Source organism: Notamacropus eugenii, chromosome 3 (assembly GCF_028372415.1).
Source record: "Notamacropus eugenii isolate mMacEug1 chromosome 3, mMacEug1.pri_v2, whole genome shotgun sequence".
Taxonomy (NCBI): domain Eukaryota; kingdom Metazoa; phylum Chordata; class Mammalia; order Diprotodontia; family Macropodidae; genus Notamacropus; species Notamacropus eugenii.
This window is the reverse complement of record NC_092874.1, coordinates 363175898-363203184: the sequence shown is the minus strand read 5'-3', so window position 1 is coordinate 363203184 and position 27287 is coordinate 363175898. Positions and strand designations below refer to the sequence as shown.

The 27287-nt window shown below is 36.0% G+C and overlaps 1 long non-coding RNA gene across 1 annotated transcript in view; it reads right to left on the bottom strand.

Moving 5' to 3' along the window:
- LOC140496939 (uncharacterized) overlaps window positions 1–26908 on the bottom strand; it is a 41641-nt gene extending 14733 nt beyond the window's left edge. The window contains exons 1-2 of the long non-coding RNA XR_011964455.1: window positions 26823–26908; window positions 25594–25644 (exon numbers count right to left, since the gene is read on the bottom strand). This is a non-coding gene — a long non-coding RNA (uncharacterized lncRNA). The remainder of the gene's footprint in view (window positions 1–25593; window positions 25645–26822) is intronic.
- Between the last annotated feature and the right edge of the window lie 379 nt (window positions 26909–27287).

Here is a 27287-nt window from a genome sequence, read left to right as displayed (position 1 = left end):
ATGTTTGTACTCAGTTCCAGCTCAGCTTCTACAGAGTCATTAGCCCTCCAGTCTCTTTGGTCCTTACCATAGAGTCCCCCATGACCTCTCCATCACTGATGGCTGGAAACTGGCTCACCAAATTTCCACATGCTTGATTGAATCCACAGAAGGAATATTTTTGCGGATGCTCTAAGGACTGGGACCTCATTGAATAGCCCAGTATTTCAGAAGAAAACAAAATGAGTTAGCCAATAAGAACCCTAATATTAAGGGGAAATAGTCCTGAAGTAGTCATATATAAATGTGATTATATTAGAAAGTGATCATAAAATCATAGCGCTCTTTCTTCTACTGCTTTACCTTGAGATAAGAAAGAACAAGAAAAAAAATCAAAGAAAAAATCTGCTTCCAGCAGATCACGAATGGCAACTAAATGAAAGTTATGTTAGTTGCATTAGTTGCAATGAGTCTACACATAAGGAATATATTCTCTGGGGGTATGATGAAGAGGTTATTCTAAAATCACCCTTTAAGCATCAAAATGCTTGCACAACGACAACAATGAAAAGGACAGAGAAATGAGGCAGACTTAGGAAATGGAAGATTCACACATACCATCTCAAGCTCACACTGGGGCATCTGCCAACTGAATGGAATGGCGTGTCTGAGCAGGGGTGGGAAACCTGTGACCTGAAGGCCACACATGTCCTTCTAGGTCCTTGAGTGTGGCCTTTTGACTGAACCCAAATATCATTAAGGTTCCCCATCCCTTCTCAAAAGTTATTTCTGCCTCTGTCTATCCCTCTGTCTCTCCTCCCATACTTTTCTCCTTTCCTCCCTAATACTCATGCTTGAGTTTAATTTGTATAAATTAAATATAAGTATAATCCATCTCCATTGTGATACTAATCTGGTAATTAATCACTTGTCACTCCACCTGGATCATAAACTTCTCTAGGGCAGGGCTGAGCCATATATTTGATACAGCACAATAAACACAATAAACCCTATCTGTTATAGACTGTCTATCAGAGTAAACAACTTACCGGTTAATTTGTTGGTTTTCTTGACAATACAGTTTAGAAAGACCAAAACTTTTCCTTTTAACTATACTAAACATTTAGAGGAGAGTGATGAAAATTATTATACTGATAGAAATTTACATGATCAAGATTTCCAATCTCAAATTAGAAAAATTTGCCTAGCACCTCTGTGGCTTAGTTGTGTGTTTCTATGTATATGTAGCTTAGACTTCTGGGCATGCTCAGTTCTAATATGGAGATTCCTTTGAGGGGCATTTTGAGCATGCTCAGTGTGAATAGCATGGAGACTTCTACATTCTATCCCACCTAGATGAGGGCAGATTCCTTGGTTGAATTCCTTCTTCTTTCAGAGTGATGAAACTGATTGAGACCTTTGTTCTTTGCCACCATCTTTTTGGCATTGCTCTTTTCTGCCATGGCTGCTTTCTTCCTATCTGCTGTGCCCAGTAGAGATGCCATGAACTGAACCAGTGAGAAGGGAGGGACTTGCCTCCCCTCCTCCTTTCTTTCTTTTTTAAACCTCAGCTCCAAGAATTGGGTCTGGGAGTTTTTGTTTCTGTTCCATGGTTTACCTTTAATCTCAAGTGTCAGAGTGGCTACCATGGAATCAGAATGGTAGGTAGGTTAAGGCAGTCAATAGAAGCCCTGAGATAGTAGGGTGCCTGGGACTCAAGGCTACATGGGATTTGAATTTGGAAATAGGATGTTCGCTACGGGACCTGAGCTAAACTATGAGCCTAACCCTCTTCTCCTTTGCAGAGAGTGATTGTAGTGCAAGGAAAATGGAAGATAGGTGGGGGTAGGGGGGGAAGAGGGAGAAGGAGAATGTCCCATGTATGGGGGGAATACGTTTGTGGCTATGCCTTCTGAAGCAATTTTTTTTTGTAAAAAAGTTCATGTATTACATATTCTTAAATATATACTCAATATTCATATTTTCAAAAATGTTCAATATTCAAATGGATCTGTGATGTCAGGGGTCTCTTCTCACAATGCAAATCACAACTCCTCCTTGATTTCCCATCTTGTTTGATCTTAAAAAGGTCACCATAAGGGTCCATCAAAGTACTGGAGACCTTTCTCTATTTCTCTTGATATTAAGAGGGCATCAGTAGAGCATCCCAGATAGCCATGTATCATCTCTCTAAATTGTGACGTGAACGTCCATCACATTTTCTTTTGTCATTGTTGTTATTGTTCAGTTGTTTCAGTCATGTATGACTCGGTGTGATCACAGTTGTAGTTTTCTTGGGAAAAAATATTACAGTGATTCACCATTTCATTCTCCAGCTCATTTTATAGATGAGGAAACTGAGGCAAACAGGGTTAGGTGACTTGCCCATGGTCACACAGTTGTAAGTGGGTGAGGCCATTGTGTCACCTAACCACTCAGCTCTTCTCTTTAGTAATTACCTAGAACTCTGTGACCTTTTGTGCTAACATCTTAATTTTAAAAAAAATTACTTTCAGTCAATATTAATTTTTCATAGCACGTGAAATCTTTAGTACCATAAATCCAATACATCAAATAAAATTCTTAAACTGTTTTAACTTAAATCTTACATTTTCCTGTGTGTGAGATGGCAGTGTGAGGTATTGTACTGTATACTATACTTCAGTCAACCTCTCTACCTTGACTGCCCTCTGAAAACAAAGGGAGAGATTGCTGGATTTTTAGTTGCTGCTGTCAGAAATTGTTGTCAGACGTCACTGCTCCCTAGACTGGAGAGATCTTGACATCACCTCCAACACTTCAATGCTCTGTCCTTCATAGCTGGTGGATGGTGTTAGAGATCATAAAGGATGAATCAGCTTGAAATAATCCATCAGTGATGTCTTCTTTGTGAATCTCTTCATGGTCTCAGAGTATGAGAGCATAACATAGGCAAGTTGACATTTAACCTTGAGGCTACAATTGCTGATGGAGTCCACATGCTGTCAAAAAATATTTTCCAAAATGAGACCTCAAAAGAATTGAGGGGGGCAGCTGGGTGGTGCAGTGAATAGAGCACTGGCCACGAAGTCAGGTCAGTTCAAATCTGACCTCAGACACTTGACACTTACTATAGCCATGTGACCTTGGGCAAGTCATTTAACCCCAATTGCCTTGCTTCCTCCCCAAAAGAATTCAGAGAAGGTTAGAAATATTTGTATGAATTGATGCAGAGAAAAATTTATTCAGTGACCACAGTGATGTAGAGGAAAACAACGTGGAAAACTTGAGAAGTCTTGAGGGTGTAGCATGTCCCTCACCTATCAATAAAGAGGTGGTCAATCAATCAGCAAGGATTTATTAATTATTAATACTAATAGTGAACATTAGGTACTGAAAGAGGTTTATGTTTTTGAACATGGACAATATGTTGACTTTTTTTTTACTTGACTAAATTTATTTGTTGAAAGAGAGAGTACTAATGGGATGAGAGGCATCATTGATAAATGACAATAATGTTTTTAAAAAGAGCATCAGTAAGACTTTAAAAAAAGAAAGAGTGTTTTAAAAAAGCAGTCTATTTGTAAATACCATTGTTTGTACTAGGGACGTAAGCCAAAAGACTATTAGAGTTATATCTTTGGATAGAATAATTCACCATAGCTATTTTCCTTAAAGGAAAAATAACTTTGAGCTAATGAATATTTATTTTGAAATGAAGTTTTTATCTCAGAAAGGAATATGATCTACTTTATAAAGCCATGGCATGCAGTGAAATTAGAATGTGAGAGCGCATGGAAAAAATAGGGAGAATGTCATTAAAGGATCATAGGATTTTTTGTTGGAGGGTACTTAGCAATTCCATAATCACGGGATTAGAATCCCAGACCAACCAAAATCTAAACAAAAATCTCTTCCACATTCATGGTAATAGCTCATCCAGATTTTTCATGAATACCTATAAACAGAGGGAATCCACTACTTTTTGAGACAACTTATTGCATTTTGGAGAACTTCAATTATTCAGATTTTTTTCTCTCTGCATCTCGCTATATAAATACTTGTTGTATTTCCCCTCCCCTATTAGAATACTTGGGAGCCCCAGTTTTTAAATGACATCTCACAGTGAGTATCAGAGACCTAAAAGTTTACACACTAATAAAAATTAATAAGTGAACATCGTGTTTGGGGGAAGTATATTCCTGATTGGCACTTTTTCTGAGACCAGAAAAATATGACAATTTGTAAAGCAAGGAGGAAAACAGATGTATGCCCTCTCTAGTTTCAGGCCTGATGAAGGATAGTTTACAAAGATAGAATTACTTATGATGTGTGAATTCTACCTTGTCCTGCTATTTTACATACTCTGGTTGAGCAATATCCATTATAAAATGTGGACCAAAAGAACTGAATACAATACTGTAGAAACAGTCCAACCTGGGTCAGAACACAATGTGGCCATTACTTACCTAGTCCTGGAAACTATGCCTTTTGTAATGTAACTTAATGTTTCCCTAACTTTTAGGGGTACCTTAACTCAATATTGATTTATGTACTCAGCAGTCTTATAAAATTTGTACACTTTTTTCCAAAGAAATTTGTTTATCCTTATCTTCTCTATCTTATATTAACACTTTTTTAAACCTAAGTATAAGACTTTACAATTACCTCGATTAAATCTCATCAGATTCAATCCAATGTTTTAGCCCTTTGTGATTTTTCTTTTTTAAATCCTGACATTATCTACAGGAGAGAAATTCTTCCTAGTTTCTTTTCTTTAAAACATCTTCAATTTTGATAAACATCCCATGTCTTCATTTTCCATCCACTGTACTCCTCTGGATTTCTTCATTGTATCCTGGAAATCTTACATCCTGTAAGATCACTTCTGCCCTGCTACTCATACCATCAATACCCTCTGACCCTGGGGCTTCTCCTTCTTATTGGAGGAAAGCTTCTCCTAAAACCGCCATTTAAGGAACATACCCAGGCCAGTAGCTCTTTATTTCTGCCCCTCCACTGCACTTCACCATGCCTAGAACCAGGTACCTGCTTCTCAGAAATCTTCAGCTTTTATTTATGCATTGTCTACCCTCATTAGAATATAAGCTCCTTGAAAGAGAAGTCTGGTTTTCTTTTTGTTTCTACTTGTATTCTCAGGACTTTAAAGAGAGTTTGACACATGATAAGCCTATAATAAATGTCTGTTGACTTTATCCAAATTACTCATAAAACATTAAACAACACATAGCCAAGAACAGATGCTCCACACCGCTTTCCAAACTGACATAGGAATGCTAATGACTACTCCTTGAATCCAACCCCTTCATTTTAAGGAGGAATAACAAAGTGAGACCTAGAGGCTTGCCCAATAGCACATGGATTCTAGCTCAGATCTCTCAACTCTCAATTCAGTCTCCTTTTTACTAACTCATATTAATGCTGAAGTATGATTATAAGGGAAATTCACAAGCTCCCCAGGTGCCCCACTTTCCTAAAAATTCTGAATCATTCTTATCCCAGAGATTTTGTGAAAGTATCTCAGAAATGTTGATCAAGCCACTAGTAGAAATAAGTTACACACAAAGCAATGTGTCAGGTCAAACCAATTTTTTTTATCTGAAATTTTAATACATCAAAGCATTTGCATGTCTGACACTCCCTAGTTCTGGGAATCTTCTGAGCTCCACCCATCAGTAACCACAATGAGACTCAGAAATCTTACATCTGCACATTCTGAGTTGTTTATCCTCTAGGAACTATTAGCTCTAGGCCTCCTGCTAAAGAATTCCATTTTGACAGAATCAGTTAAGGTTCAATACCATGCCATGGGCCAGCTGCAAATAATGTAGTCCATTCCAGGACGTTTACTCTTGCCAACCTTTGTCATTGCACTGAATGGTTGACTGAGCAAGAATCGGTTCAGTGCCACAGAGTGCTATTTGAACTGCTGTCTTCAGGAAAGCTGCTACCCTTAACCCTGGAAAAGAACAGGTTTTGTCAACTTAGCTGAAATATGGAATACCATCACTGTGGTTCCTTTTTGACTGATAGGACCTGAGTAGTGACAGATATCATTGAAACCTTACTGGTAGGTGGTGTCAATGATGCAAAGTCCATAATACATCCAACCTAAGTTTGGTGTCTACCATCTCTAAATTAGTCCTGGAGTTGCTATTCTGAACATATTTATTGTACTTTCCTTTGAAGAACCTCTTCTGAAATGGACTCTGCAGGAGTCTTCTTTAAATGTCAAGAAACCCTTGGTAAATCAGTAGGAAAGGCTACAGCTGGGGAATTAGCTATACCATGTATTTCCTTAAAATATGTCATTTTTTGTTTTAAAGCCCCAGGAAATTATAAATTAGCAGATTTGGGGCTACAAGGGACTACAGAGGTCATATAGTCCAACCCCTTTATTTTACAAATGAGAAAACTAAAGCCCAGAAACTGATTCACCAAAGTCTCATGTAGATGTATAAAAATATATTGTATGTTTCTTTCTCCCAAAAAAAGTCCACCAAAAAGAATCTTAAGATGATATGTAATGCTTATTTATGTAATGTTTTGCACCAAGATTCAAATATGTATTATCTTCCTTATTGATTAAAACCTTGAAGAATTTTTAATCATTTACACAGGTTGCTAGGGAAGCCCAAAATCCTGGCTTCTGTTTGTACTACAGAACTTCAGAGTGAAATACTAGAAAGAGAATGCCACTTCTAGATTTTTCCAGCCTTTTCTCTCAGGAACAAAGTCTCTAAAGTAACCTCACACCCAAAATCCTACTGAGGTTCCATAGGGTCAGGAGACAGGGCTTTCCAGAGTTCCTCTCTGCTTTCAAGGGACTCTCCCCAAACAGAAGCCATCAGTTCTACTTTACAAAAGGTTCTATGAAGGAAGAACCAGACTCCATTTAATCCTTGTTTTTCTTTAAGGTCTTTTTCTTTATCAGCTTAACCTATTCAGCTTCTCCGAGCCTCCTTTTATTCACTTATGAAAGTCTCATTTTATTACCCTTTCCTCATTTCCTATACTATAAAAAGTCTGCACACTTCAATTCTCCTACAAATTTCAGCAATGTCCTCACATAGAGACTCAATTCCAAATGCAGCCCCTAATTGCCTTCTGGAATGAGGAAATAGCCTCCATTAACGTAGCTTCTTTTCTCCTTCACATACCATCAAAATCTGCTTAGATTTTTTTTAAACACTACCAAACCATTATCCAGATGGTTGTTAGTGAAGGTGACCACTTTATCTAGATCCTTTAACAATAATGAATGTAAACTCAAGGAGAGATGTTTTTGCACAAAATTACAAAGTTATCTCACAAATTTTTACTTGAACTTTGTTTAAAATAGACCTATAAATATAATATACTAAATATATCTATAATATATACCTAATAAAATATACCTAATACATAGACCTATAAATATAATATAATAAAAAATCAAACCTATTCCCACTGGAAAAAATATCAAGAGTGCATCCAAACAATGGGGAGAAATAATATACTAAAAATTGCCAGTTTGGTCAGAAAATTTATATGACCATATCCCAACAAAATCAATAACAAAAGCTTTACTCGAAACAAACAAACAACAAAAATTGATTCAGCTTCTGGTCAAAGAATAAATTATCAAGTATGTGTCAAATCAACAGGAAACTGACAGCACGATGGGGTATAGTAAAGAGTGTAAGAATAGGTCAGACAAAAAGGTAATTCATATTGCTTTTGCTTACGATCAGTTGGCTGCATGTTCTTATACTAGTCTTTTACTTCATTTTCCCTTAGTTCTTGGGGGGAAAAGTCACTTGTTCTTTCTTTCATCTGAGCTCACAGCATGTTTATTTCAGATAAGTATGTCTTTATTATGCAAGCATGCAAAACAGCATCATCCTTAACTTTAGGAAACTGAGTCCAGAGAAACATGGTGCCTGTACTAAATGATCATGTTAGAACTGCAACAGCATGACTGCCTTTTTTTCAGCTTTGTAAAATTTGCCTCAATTTACTCATTTAATGCAAAAATCCCATTTAGATATTTGCAAAGCAGCTGGGGAAATGAATGAAACAAGAAATACTTGAGGTTTTGACAACACAAATTCATCCCTTGTGTTCTAAATTCAGGAAAGGACAATAAAAAACACATCCCAACTTACTCAAAGTAATGCCCATTTAATTAATTAATTAATTAAAACATGTTTAATGAATGATTCAGTGCATTTTTCAAAATACCTAAAGGGTGTTGTATTAAAACTTGAATCTGGAATTTTAACATCAAGTCAGTTGAAAAATGAGAGTGCTGTATAGTGGAGAAAACACTAGAAATGGAGACAGAAGACCTGGGTTTGAGTACTCTATCTGTCACTTACTGTCTTTGTAACTGTCAAACCACTTATTTCATCTCTGTGTCAGATCTGTCATCTCTAAAGTAAAAGTTTAGGCATTGTGGTTATTGTTCGGTTGTTTCAGTAGCAATTGACTCTTTGTGACTCCATTTGAGGTTTTCTTTGCAAAGATACTAAGTGTGTTACCAATTCCTTTTCTAGTTCTTTGACAGATGAGGAAACTGGGGCAAACCAAGTTAAGTGACTTGTGCAGGGTCACATAGAGAGACTGGATTTAGACTCAGGAATCTTCCTGACTCCAGGCCTGGCACTCTATTCACTGTGTCACCTAGCAACCAGAGTTTAGATAAACTCTGAGGTTCCCTTCCCCAAGCCATTCCTGGCTTCAATGGTTTATAAGTCGTTAAACTAGCATCTATGTGGACCACATATAAAAAGGCTGCATAGACAAAATGAGATGTCTTTGAAAAGAAATATATATCTATAATGAACATTTATTTATCTACTGATTTCTTCACCCATCTATTCATTCTTTTTTCGCTCATTCATTCACCTATCTATCGACCAGAAATTATTTTATCAGTATAAAGAAGTCCTGATAAGGGAAGTACCCTCTACCAATATTGATCCACACCAGCTCTATAACTTGTACCCTTAGAGAATTGCCAGTGGCACTATGTAGTTAAATGATTTTCCCAGGGTTATACAGCTAATATGTATCAGAGACAGGAGTAGAATTCTGGCCTTTCTGACTTGGAAAAGAGCTGGAAGAGATCTTATAGATCATTAAATGCAAACCCCCACTTGACAGATGGGTAAATTGAGAATGAAGTTTATGTGACTAACATTTCCCATAAGTGCTCCACCTTTATGTTTCAGAAACCTGGAATTCTTTTCTTGGACCAGACCAAACTCCCCATCTTTTCTTCATGACTTCTGCCTTATTGCTCTTAAGCTTATCCTTTGTCCTCCCTGGGACCACCATTTATTTCAACTCTCCTTTCTCTCCCAACCCCATCATCCCTGGTCTGGCCTCACTTTCTTCTGTCAGTGTCTTCATGCTGTAATTAAAGCACAGCAGTATCTTTTAGCAAGTGCTTAATAAATGTGCATTTCTCTCTATTTTTGAGTACCTTTACCCTTGTGTCATCAACACATATCTTGCCAAACCCTCTCCATATGTTTACCCCACCATTGGTATTTTTATACGTATGCTATTGAATGCCACTGACAAAAGTCACACAACCATGTTAGCTGGTTCCATTATAAGTTTATTTTGTTGAATCTCAACTTGAGCCTCACAGCTGTGCAACAGTTTTTTTCCAATTAATCATAAAAGATAATTGCCACCAAACTCTTAGAATTAAAGTGCAAAGTAAAAATAAAGAAACTCCATTAATCATCTCCTTAAAGAAACTTCAAACTGAAAATATCTAGTAATGTCAGCAAAAATCCAGAACTTCTACAATTGAGAAATACTTCAAACAGCAAAGAATGAATTTGAGTTTTAAGGAAACATAGTCAAAGCCATGCAATAGTATGCTATGGCTACCATTAAAAAAATAAAATCTTGGAACACAAAATATCAAAAGACTTATAGCTAAAGATAAGTTACCCCACAAAACTGAGTGTAATTGTACAGGGTTAAAAAAATGGAACTTTAACAGGAGAAGATATGAAATCATCACCTCTCCTCTACCGCTAGCCTTCAAAGTATTATATTGGAAATAAAAGTAGTAGTGAAGCTAATATGGCAGAGTAAAAACAGGGACCTTCCTGAGCTTTCCCCCAAAGCCTTCTAAATACATGTAAAGACTCTAAACAAATTCTAGAGCTACAGAACCCACAAAATAACAGAGTGAAGCAAATTCTCAGCCCAAGACAACCAGGAAAGTCTACAAGAAGAATCTGTTTGACTGGGCAGGGAGCAGAGTGCAGTCCAGTGTGGCCTGTACTGGTACATATAGGTTGGAGCACTCTGCAGGGTAGCTATGGCAGATTCCAGACTGTTCAACCTACAAACACCAAAAAAGTCAGAGGGAAAAACTCTGTGGGACCTGGATGAAAGAGGAGTGTGCAGGCTGGCCAGATCTGGCCCCAGTCCTGGGGCAATTTTTGAAGGGGGGGATGGCTTCTGGTGGTGGTGACAGCAGCAGCAGCAGAGGCAGAGGCAGAGGCTGCTTCTGGAGCTCTGGGCTCATAGATGGTAGGGGATTGAGCAGCTGATACAAAATGCCTGAAGTCTGAGACAGTACACCCACCTCCACGGAATCCTACCTTAATAGAATTAGAAGGTCAAGTATTTGATTGGGAAGATGAGTAAACAATCACAAAAAGAACTCAGACTATAGAATCTTATTATGGTGACAAAGAAGATCAAACCATACTACTAGAGGAAAACAACAAAGTCAAGGCTCCTACATCCAAAACCTCCAAGGAAAATATGAATTGGTCTCAGGCCAGGGAAGAGCTCAAAAAGGATTTTGAAAATCAAGTAAAAGAAATGGAGGAAAAATTTGGAAGAGAAATGAGAGATATGCAAGAAAATCATGAAAATCAAGTCAACAGCTTGCTAAAGGAGGCCCAAATATACTGAAGAAGATAACACCTTAAAAAAATAGACTATTGGGGCAGAACCAAAATGATGGAGTAAAAGCAGGGACTCGCTAGAGCTCTCCTCCAAAATCCAGCCAAATATCTGTAAAAAATGACTCTAAACAAATTTTGGAGCAGTAGAACCCACAGAAATACAGACTGAAGCAAATCTTAAGCCCTGGAATCCCCAAGGGAAGTGTCTATCATGCCATCCTGGGAGCAGAGTACAGTTCAGGGTGGGTCATGCTGACACAGACAAAACTGGAGTAGGCCTCAGGAGGACTGAATCTCTGGCACCTGTGGCAGTTTCCAGACTTCACAACCCCAAAACACTGATGAGAAATTGGAAGGTGCATGGAAAAACCCTAACAGGCCCCTGTGAAATAATAGAGTGGTCTGATTCCAGCCACAGAACTACAGAGGGTACAAAGGAGCCTGAAGCAGTTTCAGCCACAGCAGGGGCAGCTGCAGTGGCTGTTTCTGGAACTTTAGGCCCACAGATTATGGGGGTATCAAGGGACTGACAGTATATTCCTCACCCCTATTGGAAGCAGAGAATTGCCTTGACAATAAGCTCAAAAGTCAAGCACATGTCTGGGAAAATGAGCAAAAGCTGAAAAAAATCAGCATATAGAATCTTACTTTGGTGACAAGGAAAACCAAAGCATAAGACCAGAAGGTGACAACAAAGTTAAAGCTCCTACATCCAAAGCCCCTAAGAAAAATATGAATTGGTCTCAGGTCAAGGAAGAGCTCAAAAAGAATTTTGAAAATCAAGTAAGAGAAGTAGAGTGAAACTTGGGAAGAGAAATGAGAGTGATGAAAGAAAATCATGAAAACCAAGTCAGTTGCTTGCTAAAGGGGACCCAAAATGCTGAATAAAATAACACCTTAAAAATAGACTAACTCAAATGGCAAAAGAGATCCAAAAAGTCAACAAGGAGAAGAATGCCTTAAAAAGTAGAATTGGTCAGATGGAAAAGGAGGTCCAAAAAAGTCACTAAAGAAAATAATTCCTTAATAATTAGAATGGAGCAGATGGAAGCTAATGACTCTATGAAAAATTGAGAAATTATAAAACAAAACTAAAGGAATGAAAAAAGAATAGACAATGTGAAATATCTCATTGGAAAACAACTGACCTGGAGAATAGATCCAGGAGAGACAATTTAAAAATTATTGGACTACCTGAAAGCCATGATAAAAAAGATCCTAACCATCATCTTTCAAGAAACTCCCAAGGAAAACTTCCCTGATATTCTAGAACCAGAGGGCAAAATAGATATCATTGATTGCCTCCTGAAAAAGATTCCAAAAGAAAAACTCCTAGAAATATTATAGCCAAATTACAGAGCTCCCAGTTCAAGGAGAAAATACTGAAAGTAGCCAGAAAGAAATAATTCAAGTATTGTGGAAACACAATCAAGATAACATAAGATCTAGCAGATTCTACATTAAGGAACTGAAGGGCTTGGAATATGATATTCTAGAGATCAAAGGAGATAGGACTAAAACCAAGAATCACCTACCCAGCAAAACTGAGGATAATCATTCAGGGGAAAAATGGTCATTCAATGAAATAGAGAATTATCAAGTATTCTTGATGAAAAGACCAGAGCTGAATAGAAATTTTGATTTCCAAATACAAGAGTCAAGAGAAGCATGAAAAGATAAACAAGAAGGAGAAATCATAAGGGACTTATTAAAGAGAATTTCCTACATGGAAAGAGATATTTGTAATTTATGAGACTTTTCTCAGTATTAGGGTAATTGGAGGAAAGAGATAGATAGGTAGATAAAGAGAGAGAGAGAGAAAGAGAGAGAGAGAGAGAGAGAGATGGCACAGGGTGGGGTGAATATGAAGGGATGATATCTAAAAACAAAACTAAGGGGTGAGAGAGGAATATTTTGGGAGAAGGAGAAAGGGAAAGATAGAATGGGGTAAATTATCTCACATAAAATAGGCAAGAAAATCATTTCACAGTGGAGGGAAGAGGAGAGACGTGAGAAGAAATGAGGGAACCTTACTCTCATCTGATATGGCTTAAGGAAGGTATAACATACACATTCAATCAGGTATGTCACCCTACAGGAAAATAGGGGGAAGGGGATAAGGAGGGAATGATGGAAGGGCAGATTGGGGCAGGAGGAGTCAGAAGCAAATACTTTTGAAAAGGGTCAGGGTCAAAGGAAAAAATAAAATCATTGGGTGTGGTGGAATAGGATGGAGAGAAATACAATTAGTCTTTCATAACTTGACTGTTATGGAAATATTTTGGATAAGGGAGGGGAGGGGATAAGGGAAAGCAGACTGGGGAAAGGGATAATCAGAATGCATGCTATCTCAGGGTGGGGGGTAGAGAGAGATGGGGAGAAAAATTGGAACTCAAAATCTTGTAGAAATGAATGTTTAAAACTAAAAATATATTAATTTTAAAAAAAGAAATAGAAGTAGCTTTAGAGATCATCTGGTCCAACGCTTTGATTTTACTGAGAAGGGAATCCAATCCAGAGAATAGGTCCTATTAACCTCTACCTCTAGCTGAAGAATCCCTGGAAAAACAATCAAGTTCTCCTAACTTTCTTCCAATTTCTAGACTTCCCATTCTGGCACCAACATTGTTGGCCTATAGGTTCCAATCTCTGTTCCAATCTCTGCTCTACCACCAAGATAATTGTGTTTTCTATAAAACCTCAGATAAATTAATACCTAGTGCTGTACATTTTCACATAGAGATGCCTACAGATTATGGATGTTGGCATGATATATTTACTGCAAACAATTTTTCCTTAACCCATCCCATTGCTTTTAATTTTAAAGGTATTGTTTTTGTTGTGCAAAAGTAATTTTGTTTTTATGTGATCAAAGCTACTGTGAATTTTGTGTCTTTTTTTGATCTATTGGTTTGCTTGCTGAAATTACCTTTCTCTATTGTTGAGATGAAGGGGGTTCTTTTGTTTGATTCTTTAAAAAATTTTAAATCACTAACCTGGTTAGATCATATGACGTTCTAAGTTATAAAGCATGAATCCAAGATCGTTTTTTGCCATAGTGCTATTACTTTTCCCATCATTTTTTATTTTTCATGTGTAAGTTTATCAATCACTAATATTTTAAATTAATTAGTTCCATTTCAGGATTCTGCATGCTTTTTGAGATATTTTGTTCTTCTTTTATATGGTAGATTATAAGGTGTATTTTATATTATTATTACGCTTTAGTTGTTTTGTATCTATTAGTACTAGCCCCCTAAAATGGTTTTATTTTTTCACAGATCTCTGCTCATGCTGATCTATATTGCCATGGGAATTTCTCCTTACTTTAATTCTCTGAAAGAATCTAAATACATTTTGATTTGGATGTATTAAATATGTGTTTGTTTTAGAAGACCGATGGGTTTTGCAATTTATTAGAACTGTGAAGAGGAGATATCACTCTATTTGTCCAGATCTTCTTGATTTTTGCCATAAGCATCTTAAGGTTGTCTTTCTATAGGTCTCTTGAATGTTTTGATCAGTTAAAGCCCAAATAATTGTTCTATTTGGCCATGACTGTAAATTTATTGGGGGGTGGGGGAGTTCCTTAACAGTTTCTTCAGATTTTTTATGGCCACATACAAAAATGATTTTTGTGCATTGCTTAAATACCATTTTCTTAATCACATATTTCTTTTTTGCCATGCATCTTGGGTTTTTTAGGTGTATATTGCTAGCTTCCAATTAGTGCAAATAATGAATCCCATGATGTGGCCACGTTATTTGAATTTGCACTGCAAATTTTCATTGAGCTGGAACCAGTTACTATATTATACTATGCATAATTATAACTTTGACTATTCCAATTTTGAATGCATATGAATACTTCACAGAACTAATCAAAGCCAAGCTTCATACACCTAGAAAACTCAAGACAAATGACAAAAATGATATATATCTCCATATTGCTATATGACCATTTCATGGGATTAATTATTTGCATTAGTGGAAAGAAATCAAGCTGTAATCAACCAATAAGCATTCGTCAAACAACTACAACATTCCAGTGCTATTCTAGGTTCAGGAAAATACAAATTAAGCAATAAAATCATTCTTTCCCTTAAGTAGACTACCTTGCATTAAGGAAGAAAACTTGCACATAAATAAATATACATATATATGTATATATGCATATATATGTCTGTCTACATAAAATAGGTAACTTTTGAAAGGATAAAAGCTGGGATGATCAGAAAAGAAATAAATATTGACAACAAATAAATTAAACTATTTGTGGATAATGTGATTATACGAACGTTTGCATTAGCTTCCCTCCCTGCCTGGAATACACTTCCTCATTATTTCTGTTACAAATAATTTAATTTATTTGCTGTCAATATTTATTTCTTTGATTTCTTTTTTATTCTTCATTGGTAAGATTTCTAAGGTCACCAAATTAAAAATGTCAACCATGTTTTACAATTCCATTTTAAAAAATACAGTTGTTCTATATGGTTGTAAATCGTATAGCGCTACAACCTTGGAATAATACAAGGAACAACAACCCATGGGCAATGATGATTATTGGCAGAATACTTCACAGGATGAGTTGTACATAAGAAGAGAAAAAAAGATATCACATAAATAGTTAGAAAATGAAATGGGACAGGCAAGTAACGGGAATGAAGATTCAATATTTGGAAAGAAATGAGAATGGACAAGGTAATGTGAAGTGGTGGGTGTTGCAGAGGAAACCTGGTCTATATTCTTATAAGGAAAACAAACTACAGATTAGATAAAGTCTGTAATAATAAAACAAGAATGGAGGAATTGATTAAATTTACTTGTATAAGTGAAATATTAAAAGAATCAGAAATTGGCTTTACCGCATCAAGAGGATCAGCCATGGTAGATTTATAGAAAGACAGGAACAAGAATCACATAGGATTAAAAGACAAGGAAATATTTCATTTTGCAATGGTAGAGGAAATACTCACCCCCATGAAGTTCTTTGAAGTATGTCATTTTTTGAGATGCTATATAATAGCACGCACAACTCCAAATGATGATGATAACCAACATTTATGTTACACTTTAAGGTCTCCAAAATGCTTTATAAATAGTGATCTCATTTGATTTTCACAAGGACCCTAGGAGATAGATGTTATTATGTCCATTTTAAAGATGAAGAAACAGGCAGGCAAGGGTTAAATGACTTTCCCAAAGTCATACAAACTACTAAGTTTCTAAGGCAAAATCTGAATTCATGTCTTCCCAATTCCAGGTCCAGTGCTCAATCCCCTCTGTCACTTAGCTGACCCAAATGTTACAAAAGTCTAAACTTTGTCATCATTAACTCACTGTTTGATCCCAACAGAAGGTTATATTCCATAGAATGATGGTGTCAGTCAATTTTTCAAGACTAGATTTTTTTTTCTTCATTTTCTTTCAGGGAGGTTAGTTTCCTGATTGTTTAGACCTTGTGGTACTAAGAACAACTGGCTGAAACTGTGCTTGCTTTGGGTACCTCTAGAGAGCAACTCATAAATAATAGGATGACACAAGGTCTACATCTTCTCTATGACCATGATGTGGAAAAGTCTTTCATCATGGAAATTCGTAGGACAATTTTGCATTAATAGGGCCCAATTTGTAGTGTGCTGAAAGCAAAAAGATGTGATCTTCAAATCAAAGCCTTCCTCCTTTACCAATATTCTAACTTAATAATAAAATATACATTAAATTTTGCAGATGTAAACGAAAAATCTAACCTTATATAAGTGGAAAAGTTAAGGGATGGAGATAGGGGGTTTCATAAAAGGCAGAGGAGATCTCTGTGGTTTCCAGCCTATCAGCACACACCTGATGCTTAGCTGTCATATGCCTTTCATTACCCTCAAAAAGCTTGATTTGTCACATGAACCATGACTTTAGAAGGCAAAATAATTATTGTTTATGACCAGTATTTAGAGAGGGAAAAATCCATAGAGCAAGACATAACTTTTTGGGTGTTAAATCTGATGCATACAATATCGACCATGGTGTAAATGAAAAAAAAATGAAATGCATTTTAAGTTCTTGTATTTCAATTCTGCCCCCCTCAACCATGGAAAAATGAGAGGATTACTGTCTGTATTGACTTATTTCTCTAATATTTTCAAGTGTACTTTCACTTCTCCCTACTTCCTCATGTCCTTTCTTGGCCATAGTGAACTGGGAATGTTTACTCTGTGTGTGTGTGTGTGTGTGTGTGTGTGTGTGTGTGTGTGTGTGTGTGTGTGTGTGTGCTTAACATTCAGGCAATGGGCATGTGTTAAATACTTACTCTATGACATACTGTGTCAAGTGCTTGAGACCCAAGGAAAGGCAAAAACTGAGTCCTTGATCTCAAGTTCAGGAAACCATAAAAAACCTGTACACATATGATAGATAGATAGATAGATAGATAGATAGATAGATAGATAGATAGATAGATAGATAGATGATTGATAGATAGATAGATAGATATCAGTGCAAATGGAAGATAACCTCAGGAAGAAGATATTAGTTTTTGGAGAGACTGGGAAAGGTCTTTTGTATAAGGTGGGATTTAAATAAATGAACAAACAAAACATTTATTAAGTACTTACTATGTGCAAGGTTCTGTACTAAATGCTGGAGATATTAATAGATTTGACTTGAGCTTACCATTGAAAGAATGGAAGGTGAGGAGTTAAACATTCCACAGATCACCGTTATCATCAGTTAACACTTGATTTTAGGTGATCAAACAAAAATATCATTTGTGGAATATTCATATTTTCCAAGCTACTTTAATTCTGCAAGCTAATAAGTTTGAAGTACAAAGGTTGTAATTCTCCTTACTCCCCACTGCCACTTCCAGGTTTTCTCCTACAGCCATCATTCAGAAACCTCTCTGCCTGAAGTTCACTCAATCCATACTTACCATGCAATCAAAATTCTTATAGCTGCTGTCTACAGACCTCTGGGACACTCGCCTTCTTTCCTTAATGAGTTTAGTGCCTGACTCAGTCTTTCTCTCTTCTCCAACTACTGTTTTCATACTAGTAGACTTCATATATATTGATACTTCCCCAACCTTGTTAACCTCACAATTCCTCAATTTACTTAATTCACCTGATGTACTCCTACACTTCACATCAGCTACAGACATGATCATCCACTTGATACTGACACTTATTCCTTCTTTTATTTTTATTACTGTCTAGGATACCACCATCATCCTAGTCCCATAGTCCTAGTGCTTACTACTTAAATGGTTTCCTCGATTCTTCAATCTCTCTCACCCTACCCATGTAACAGACCTGTCTTGGGACCTCTTCTCTTATCCTACTGTACTATTTCATATGGTGATTTCATTAGGTCTCATGGGTTCAAATATTTCTTCTATGCTGATCATTCTCAGATCTACTTATCCAATTCTAATTTCTTTTCTAATCTCCAGACTCCAATATCCAATTGGACATCTCATACTGGATGTTTTGTAAACATCTTAAGGTCAACATGTCCAAAGTTGAATTCATTATCTTTCACCCTAAACACTCATCCCTTCTTAATATTTGTTTGTTTTTATTGTCTAGGATACCACCATCATCCCTGTTACCAAGGCTTACTACCTAAACATCTTCCTTGACTCCTCAATCTCTCCACCCTACCTATTTCCAATCTGTGGCCAAGTCCTGTTGATTCTTCTTTCACATAATCTCTATATGCCCTTTTCTCTCCTCTAATGGTACAACCCCTGGTGCAGGTCTTCATCACCTCATGTATGAACTATGACAACTGCTTTTTCTTCAGTCTCCCGTTAATTCTTTCCAAAACACAGGTCTGACCATGTCAGCTTCCTTTCCCCTCCTCTTCCATTTAGGAAAATTCAGTGTCTCTCAAACACCTCCAGGTTCAAATACAATATCATCTATTTAGCCTTCAAAGCTCTTTTTAATATGGCCCCTTTCTACATTTTTAGTCCTAAACTCTTATTCAGCACACACACACACACACACACACACACACACACACACACACACACACATATACATACATAGTGTTATCTGTGATTCAGAGACACTGATCTTCCAGGTGTTCCTTGCACAAAACAGTCCATCTACTGATTCTGCATTTTTACTGGTAGTCTCTTTTGTCTGGAATTCTCTCTCATTATCTCCATTTCCTGACTTCCCCAGTCTCCTTAAAGTCCTAGCTAAAATCCCACTTACTACTAAAAATCTTTCAGATCACTCTTAATTTTAGTGCCTTTCCTCTGTTGTTTATCTCCAATTTATCTTGTATGTATTTTGTTTGTGGATGTGTGTTTACATATTATCTCCCCTCTTTAGGTTATGAAAACTTTTTGTCTTTCTTTGTATCCTCAGAGCATGGCACAGTACCTGGCACATAGCAGGGACCATTAATAAATAAATGTTTAATGCCTCAACCTTGCCTGACATCTCTGAATTGCACTTTTTATTTCTTCTGTGAGCTTTCCAAAACTATATTGTAGTGATTTCTGACTTACAGAGAAATATTATGATTCTAAGTATATAGGGAAGTTGGTTGGAAGTTAGTTTTCCAATTAACCTGGTGGGGTTACTGGATTGTTAGATATTGTTTGGAAATGTGATTGTGATAATCACAAGGTTCCAGTGGGACCTCGATAAGAAGAAAGAGAGCAATTACTTTTTAATGTGTACTGAATAACTGGGACTGAGCAAAGATGAATTGATGAGTTTGGAGTTGTCCCTTGGTACCTCCTAGTGCTGGGTCCAGATGATTTGGCTGACTCAGACTAGTAGGAGGATAGACTCTAGTTAGAATTTAAAACAAAAGAAGTGTTATCAAGAGATTCCCTGAAAAAGAGAATTGAATTAAAATGAAAGAATGAAGAGGTAAAAGGAAAAATATAGAACAATCAAGAAAAGATCCAAGATTTCAAGAGCACATGATTTGGTCGTCTCTAGCAACTTCTGAATGAAAATATTAAAGGATATTCATTTTTAACAGCATCTTGTAGTACCTTTATCAAGATTGGTCACATATATGCTAAAGACTTATACAAATATAAAAAGACAGACAAAATAAGTGGATCATTTATTAATAATACAATGAAAGTAAGACTAGATAAAGCAAATATGAGAAAAAGTACAGACCAGAATGGAGACTAAGTGATAGCATATGAAATAATGAATGAGGTAACAAGTCATAAGAAAAATAAAACAATTATCTGCAAGAGAATGAAAACAAAACAGGACGGATACCAAAACTTATGGTACACAGCTAAATAGTCCTTAATGGGAAAATATACATCTGTAAAATCTCATATAACATAATAGAAAAAGATAGAATAAATTAACCAGGTAATAAAAGGACATATTAAAACTATAGAAGAATAAAATTTTAAAATTAAAAGAAGGTAAAACTAGATAACAAAAAGGGTAAAGAACTGATATATACAAGTAAGACCTTTTTTTTCCCTTAATGATTAATCAGGGCAAGTTCTGGCATATGTATGGACCCCATCAGCTTGCTTTGCTGATGCACCTTTCTTACATGGAGAAGCTGGGAAAGCTGTTTCCTGGAGATTCATGATGATGTGTCACAGAGATGCCCTGGAGACACTTGGAGCATCCACAGACATTATGTAACTTGTTCCAGTGTGCTGACCATATGGTTGGGAGGAGCCTTTTCTCAAAAAACTGTAGCCTGAACTGGAGGCATCTCCAAAGAAGACTGAGTCAACTTCAATCACATTTCTTTGCTTCATTTGATCATTCCACTTCTGACATCCAGTGAGATCCCATATTGTATCTGGGTATGAACTTAGTGGGACCCATGCTTTCTTGATTTTTTTGAGCCTTCTCACCTCAAAGATTGAAGTAGCATGGAGACAATATGCTCCTGAGGTATTGGGAGACATATTGCATGTTTGTTCTTGAATTTGAAGTAAATATCCCTTTGTAAAAATTACTTCAGGTTAAGTGATTAAATGAATCACTGGACCCCGACAATGGATAGAATATGGATGTTAGGGGCTTGAGTTTAGGGCTATAGAAAAGAAATATTTCAATCAGGATGGATAAAGCCCCTAAAACCCTGAGAGGCAGATGTAACCTACCTGACTTTGTGAGAAAAAGCCGGGACATACTCACTACACTAACAAAATCAATAAACCACTAGTCAATCCAAGAAAAAGTGAGGGGGAAAATCAAATTCCCAAGTTAAAAAAAGAACAAGATAAGTTCACTATGGAGAAAAAAATTAAAGGAATTGTGGGAAACTATTATTAACAACTACATGTCAGGAAAACTAAGAATTCAAAGTATATTAATGGGCAATAGCAAAAAATAGCAAATATCTGAAGAAATAAAATGAGAAATAGACATCTTAATACCATAGGAAGGAATTGAAGTAGAGAGAGGAAGTTGGGGGAGCCTAAATGAAGTGTCAGAGGGGAAAGAAAACTTGAACTGGACAGATTCACAAATAAATTGTATAAAACAATTAAAGAACAGTTAGCAACCATACTAAAAAATTGGAGAGAAAAGACAATATTCCAAACTTCTTTCTTTTATCAGTCAGTCAAGCATTTATTAAGTAGTTATTATGCACCAGGTACTATGCTAATCTTGGAGATAAAAGAAAAAGCAAATATAGTCCCTGACCTCAAGGAGCTTATATTCTAATGGGGAGGACATATACATGTGTACTTATGTATGATATATATACTAAGTAAATACAAGGTAACATTTAGAGGGAAGGGGAGAGGAGGAAAGCAGGAATGGCTTTCTGCAAAAGGTGATACTTGAGTTGTCTTGAGGAAACTCAGGGAATCTAAGAGATTAAAATGCAGAAAGAGCAAACTCCAGGAATGGGGCAGAGTCAGAAATATCACAAACAAGGAACAGCAAAAATGCTAGGATAGGACCATGAAGTGCTTGGAAGGAAGTAATATGTAAAAAGACTAGAAAGATAGGAAAAAGCAATATTGTGAATAAAAACCAAACAAAGGAGTTCATATTTTTTCTAAGAAGTAACAAAGAACCACTGGAATTTATTGATTGGTATTAAAATTGTCAAACCTGTACTTTAAGAAAATCAATTGAGCAGTTGTGTAGATGACGGAGTAAAAGAGAAGAGGCAGAGAGATAAAATGGGAGACTATTGCAATAATTCGAACAAGGGGTGATGAGGGTCTGAATCAAGATGGTGAATGTGTGAATGGAGAGAAAGAGATAGATATGATTGAGGAGAACTTTGCCTTGAGTTGAGAAGACAAATTAAGAGACTTGAAATATTACAGGGAAGAGATAATGAGGCCAGAACTAGTGTGGTAGGTGCATGAGTAGAAAGAAATGAATGTGTATAATAGATGTTATGAAGGTGAAAATTACAAGAATTGGAAACTGATTGGATATGTCAGGCAAGAGTGGGGAGTAGATTGAAAACCTGATTGACCAGAAGGAAGGGATGTTCAGAAGAAGGAAAAGTTTTGAAGGGAAGACAAATTCTGCTTTAGATATACTGATTTTGAGATGCCTCTGGGACCTCCTCTTTAAAAATGTTCAATAACCTTTACCCATGTAAAGATAAAGTAAAAAGGAAAAGAATCCTATACATGCAAAACAATTACATCAGTCCTTTTTGTAATAGCCCACAACTGAAAATTAAGATTGTACCAATATTTTGGGAAAAGGCTAAACAAGTTATGGAATAAAAATGTTTATTGTGCCATTAAGAATAGTGAAATGGATAGATTTAGAGGAGACCGGAAAATCTCCATGAAATGATATAAAGTGAGCAGAATCAGAATTTATATAATGACAACAACATTATAGAGAAAAGTAGCCCTTGAAAGTCATTAGAACTCTGATCAGTGCAATTGTTAATCAGGATTATAGGAGACTAAAGATGAAATATGCCATTCTCATCTCCTGCCAGAGAGGTGATGAATGTACAGTACAGAATAAAGTTTTTCACCTGACCAGTGAGGAATTTTGTTTCACTAGATTATACATATTTGTTAAAAGAGTTTTATTTCATTTTTTATTTTCAATTGATTGGGCAATAGGAGAAATGATGATTCAATATATATAGCATTTTGTAAACCTTAAAATATTATATAAATACTATTACTAATGTGAATATAAAGAAATATAACTTTCAAATGTCCAATAGGAATGATGAGGGACTAAAGCTCACAGAGAGATTAGGGCTTGCTCGCTGGATATGCACATGCACGCATCTGGGACTCATTTTCATAGGGATGATAAATGAATTCAAAGAAGCTGATGGGAATCACCAACTCAGAGTTCAGAGAGAAAAGAGATGCAGATCCAGGTCAGACTTTCTGATACAGTCATCTAGTGAGCATGATATAGTTGAAGAATCAACAAAGATCATCCATATAGTTTAGAAAGAGAACCAGAAATTTCATAAGTGTATTTAAAAAGAAAAAGTATTCAAAAAGAGAATAAGGATTTTTAAAAGCTTTTAGATTAGTTAATTATGAGGTTATTGATAACTTTGAAGTGAAGCAATTTCTGCTGAATGAATTTGGAAGTCAGATTGCAGAGGGTTGAGTAGGGTAAAATAGGACAGAAAGACATTTCCAGGTAATTTCAATGAGAATAAGAGAAGAGATATTATAGAATAACTAGGGAGGATGGTAGGATCAAATGATTTCTTTTAAGGATAAGGGAAACTGGTGTTTTTGTAGACAGCAAAGAAGGAAACAGCAGAAATTAAATATTAAACAAAAGGGATCATAGTAGGGACAAACTGCTGGGGAACAGAAAAGAATTGGAACAAGAGTGCACGTAAAGGGGTTGGCCTTGCTAAGCAGAACATTCTTCTCATTATTAGAGACTGGAGTGAAGAGAGATAGTTGGGGATTTTGTCAAATAGCTGTGGAAGGTATGAGAGAAGCAGAAGAGAAGAGAAATATCATGGGGAATGACCCCTTGTTTCAGTAAAATGGGAGATAAGGTCCTCAGCTGAGGGAGTGGGGTAGAGCATTAGGGGAGAAGGACTGGAATAGCCTTTGTGTTGAGTGGTCTAGAACTAGGGTAAGCACAGTTTAGTGAATTAGGGGGCAAAATTCCAAATTGTTTTTCAGAATGATTGAGCCACTTCACAGTTCCATCAACAGTGCCTTGGTTCGTCTTTCCTTCTACAGCCCCTCTAACAATTGTCATTTTCCATTTTTTTTATCTTTACCAATATTAAAGATGTGAAGAATAATTTCAGAGTTGTTTTAATCTATCTCTTATAATCAGTGACTTGAAGCATTTTTTTAAATGGTAGTTCATAGCTTACATTTCTTCTTTTGAGGATTGCTTATTCGTATCCTCTGAACATCTATTCATGAGAGAATGTTTTTTTCTTATTTATGTGTATTCATTTTCTATATGTCTTGCATATGAGACTTCTGTTAGAGAAATTTGATACTCATCTCCCCTTAAAGTAATTGTTTCACTTAAATTCTGACTTCTTCATTGACCTTGTTTGTGTTTTTCAATTTGATGTAATAAAAACATTCAATCTTGCGTCTTAGAATTCTCTGTATCCCATGTTTGATTACCATCCATAGTTGTGAGAAAGGTTTCCCTTCCCAACACTTTTAATATGTAAATGAAATTACATTACATATCTAGGTTGTATATCCATTTGGAGCTTGTTGTGGCATATGCCTTCAAGTAGCAGGCATTTAAAATTTTCCTAGCAGTTTTGTCTAATATTGAGTTTTACTAAAGAATTTGGCACCCTTGGGCTTATTGAACATTATTCTATTATTTTTAAATAAGCCTAGGTCTTCTGTATCCAATTTGTTCCATTAATAAACATTTCTATTTTATAGCTAATACTACTTTTTAAAATTACTATTTTTATTGAACTTTGAAGGATAGTTTGTGACTTGAATCCTTTCCACTTCTACCTGACATTTTTTCACCTTTTATTGTTCCTGATAAATATTATAATTTTGTCTAGTTATACAAGGCAAAACAGTTGGTAGTTGATTAACATGTCAAATTATAAATTAAGTCACTTTTATCATATTAACATGACAGTTAATTCCAGGTAATGTCCAATTATTCATCTTTATTTCTCTAAAAATATTTTTTAGCTATTTTCATATAATTGTCATTTGTATCTCATCAGACTAATGCCAAGATATTTTAGATATTCTACAGTTACTCGCATGGAATGTCTTTTCCTTTCTGTTGCTTTTGTTTTTGGTAGTATATAAAAAATGCATGTTTTCTTCTGTTACTTCACCAAATGTCTTGTTTCTATTCTTAGATGTTAAGCTATTCAATTAGAATATAGTAAGCCTTGATATTAATTCATTTTATGGCACTGAAGATTAATATAACTTTACCGCATAGAGGAGTTTTGTAGTTGTTCACTTTTAACAATGTCAATTTTGAATTTTGTTTCCTCTAATATAACGATTGACAATACAGTTTTTAAAATAATTCACTTGATGTCTAATTAAATCTTCTCCAAGTCCTCCTTTAACCCTGTAAATATTTATATTTCAAGCACAATTCTTATAAACAATGTATTTTAGATTCTACTTCCCAATCCATTCTTCAACCTTCATCCATTTTGATGTGAATTAATGTCATTTACACTTAAATTATCAATAAAAATCATTATTGTTGTTTTTCACTCTAATATATTCTCTTACACTTTTCTTCTGGTCTGCTTTGCAACCCTCTCTTTACGATGAAGAAGAAAGCTGTAAAAGAAAAGTTAGGTGGTTAACACCAGTAATAAAATTGAAATTATCTGATCCCACTCCATTGACTCTCCTTTCTTTACCTAATTCATGTTATATTTACTTATTCTCATAATTTGTTACCTTTTGATCCTCCCTTTAGGATTGACCTTCTATCCTAATGTTTATCACACCATCCCTACAGCACCCTTTGTAGTTTTTCTCATGATTATTTCTTTCCCAACTCTACCCTTCCTCTTAAACCCCACATCACTACAATATTTGCTCTAAGAGGACTTGGGTTCAATTCTTGCCTTTGATGCTTACTATACTTGTTACTTTAGGCAAGATCTTTAGCTTCTCTGGGCTTCCCATCCTTCCCTAAATTATTTAGACTAGATGGATTGAGTGATTCCCTCCAGCTTTATACCTCATTTAAAAGTGGCATGGCATAGTGGAATCAACAATGGCATTGGAGTAGGAGGACTAACGTTGAAATATGGAATCTCTCAGTTATCGGCCACTTGACTTAGATAAGTTACTAATCTCTGGACCTCAGTTTTTTCCGGATCTCAATTGTTTAATCAGGGAGTGGAACTAGATACCATCTGAGATCTCTTATCACTCTGTATCAGTGATTACTTTGTTTCACCAAACATCTACTTTATTTCTCTATTGAAATTAAAGAATTTCTGTGGCAAACTATTTGTATTTTTATGTTCAATGAGACTTTGTACAGATCAGATAAAAATGAGATTCATGACATACTCTCTTTCCAACCACTCCTCTGTTTGTAAACACTTCTTGCAAACCTTAATTAGGAAAAATAAGTTCCTTCCCTTTTTTGTCATTTAACATAGTGTGTATACCTTTCTCTGATCCCTTTCTTTCCTCTTTTAAATCCAGCAACACAAAATCAAGCCCCTCTTAAGCATTTTAAATTTTTTCTTTCCTCTCTCTGTGACATTAGAAACAAGTGAGATTCTATAAGAATGTTCTCTTTTTCCTTTATTAGAACTTAATCATTTCATCATTTAGTACTTTTTCATTCATTCTTGTAGTCCTCATGGCCAAATCATTCTTTTCCCTGAGGCTCCATTTGACTTTGTGGAACTACTCTCCTCTGGATTTATCTATTGGGCCTCTCTGAACACACATTATTTCTTTTTTGTGCTAGATGTTTTCTTTGATTTACTTACATCCCTATCTTCAGTTTCAGGATTGTGAAATTTGTGTTTTGGTCAGATATGAGTTACTCCCTTATGCACTCTTCCTTAGGCTGGTCAGATCCTTCTTGGTCCCCTTTGTATCTATGCTGCTACCTTTTCCATTGTGGATGTAGTGGCTTTGTAACATCCCTGCTTCCTAATGTGGGTCTGGCAGGTGTTGTCTCAGTGCTGTGGCTTTTACTTCCCCTGATTTGCACTTAGGCTTCTGGCAGTTCTCCACTGCAGTCCTGAACTGGATGGAGCTTTTGGCTCTATGTCTCTTATTTTCTTTATCATTGTTCCTTCTGATTCCTTTTTAGAACTTTGCTGGTGGGCGGAGCCAAGATGGCGGAGTAGAAAGATGCACATACACATAGCTCCGAACCCACAGCTCATAGAACATCTGTAAAAAAGAACTCCCGACGAATTCTGGAGCAGCAGAGGTCACAGAACGGT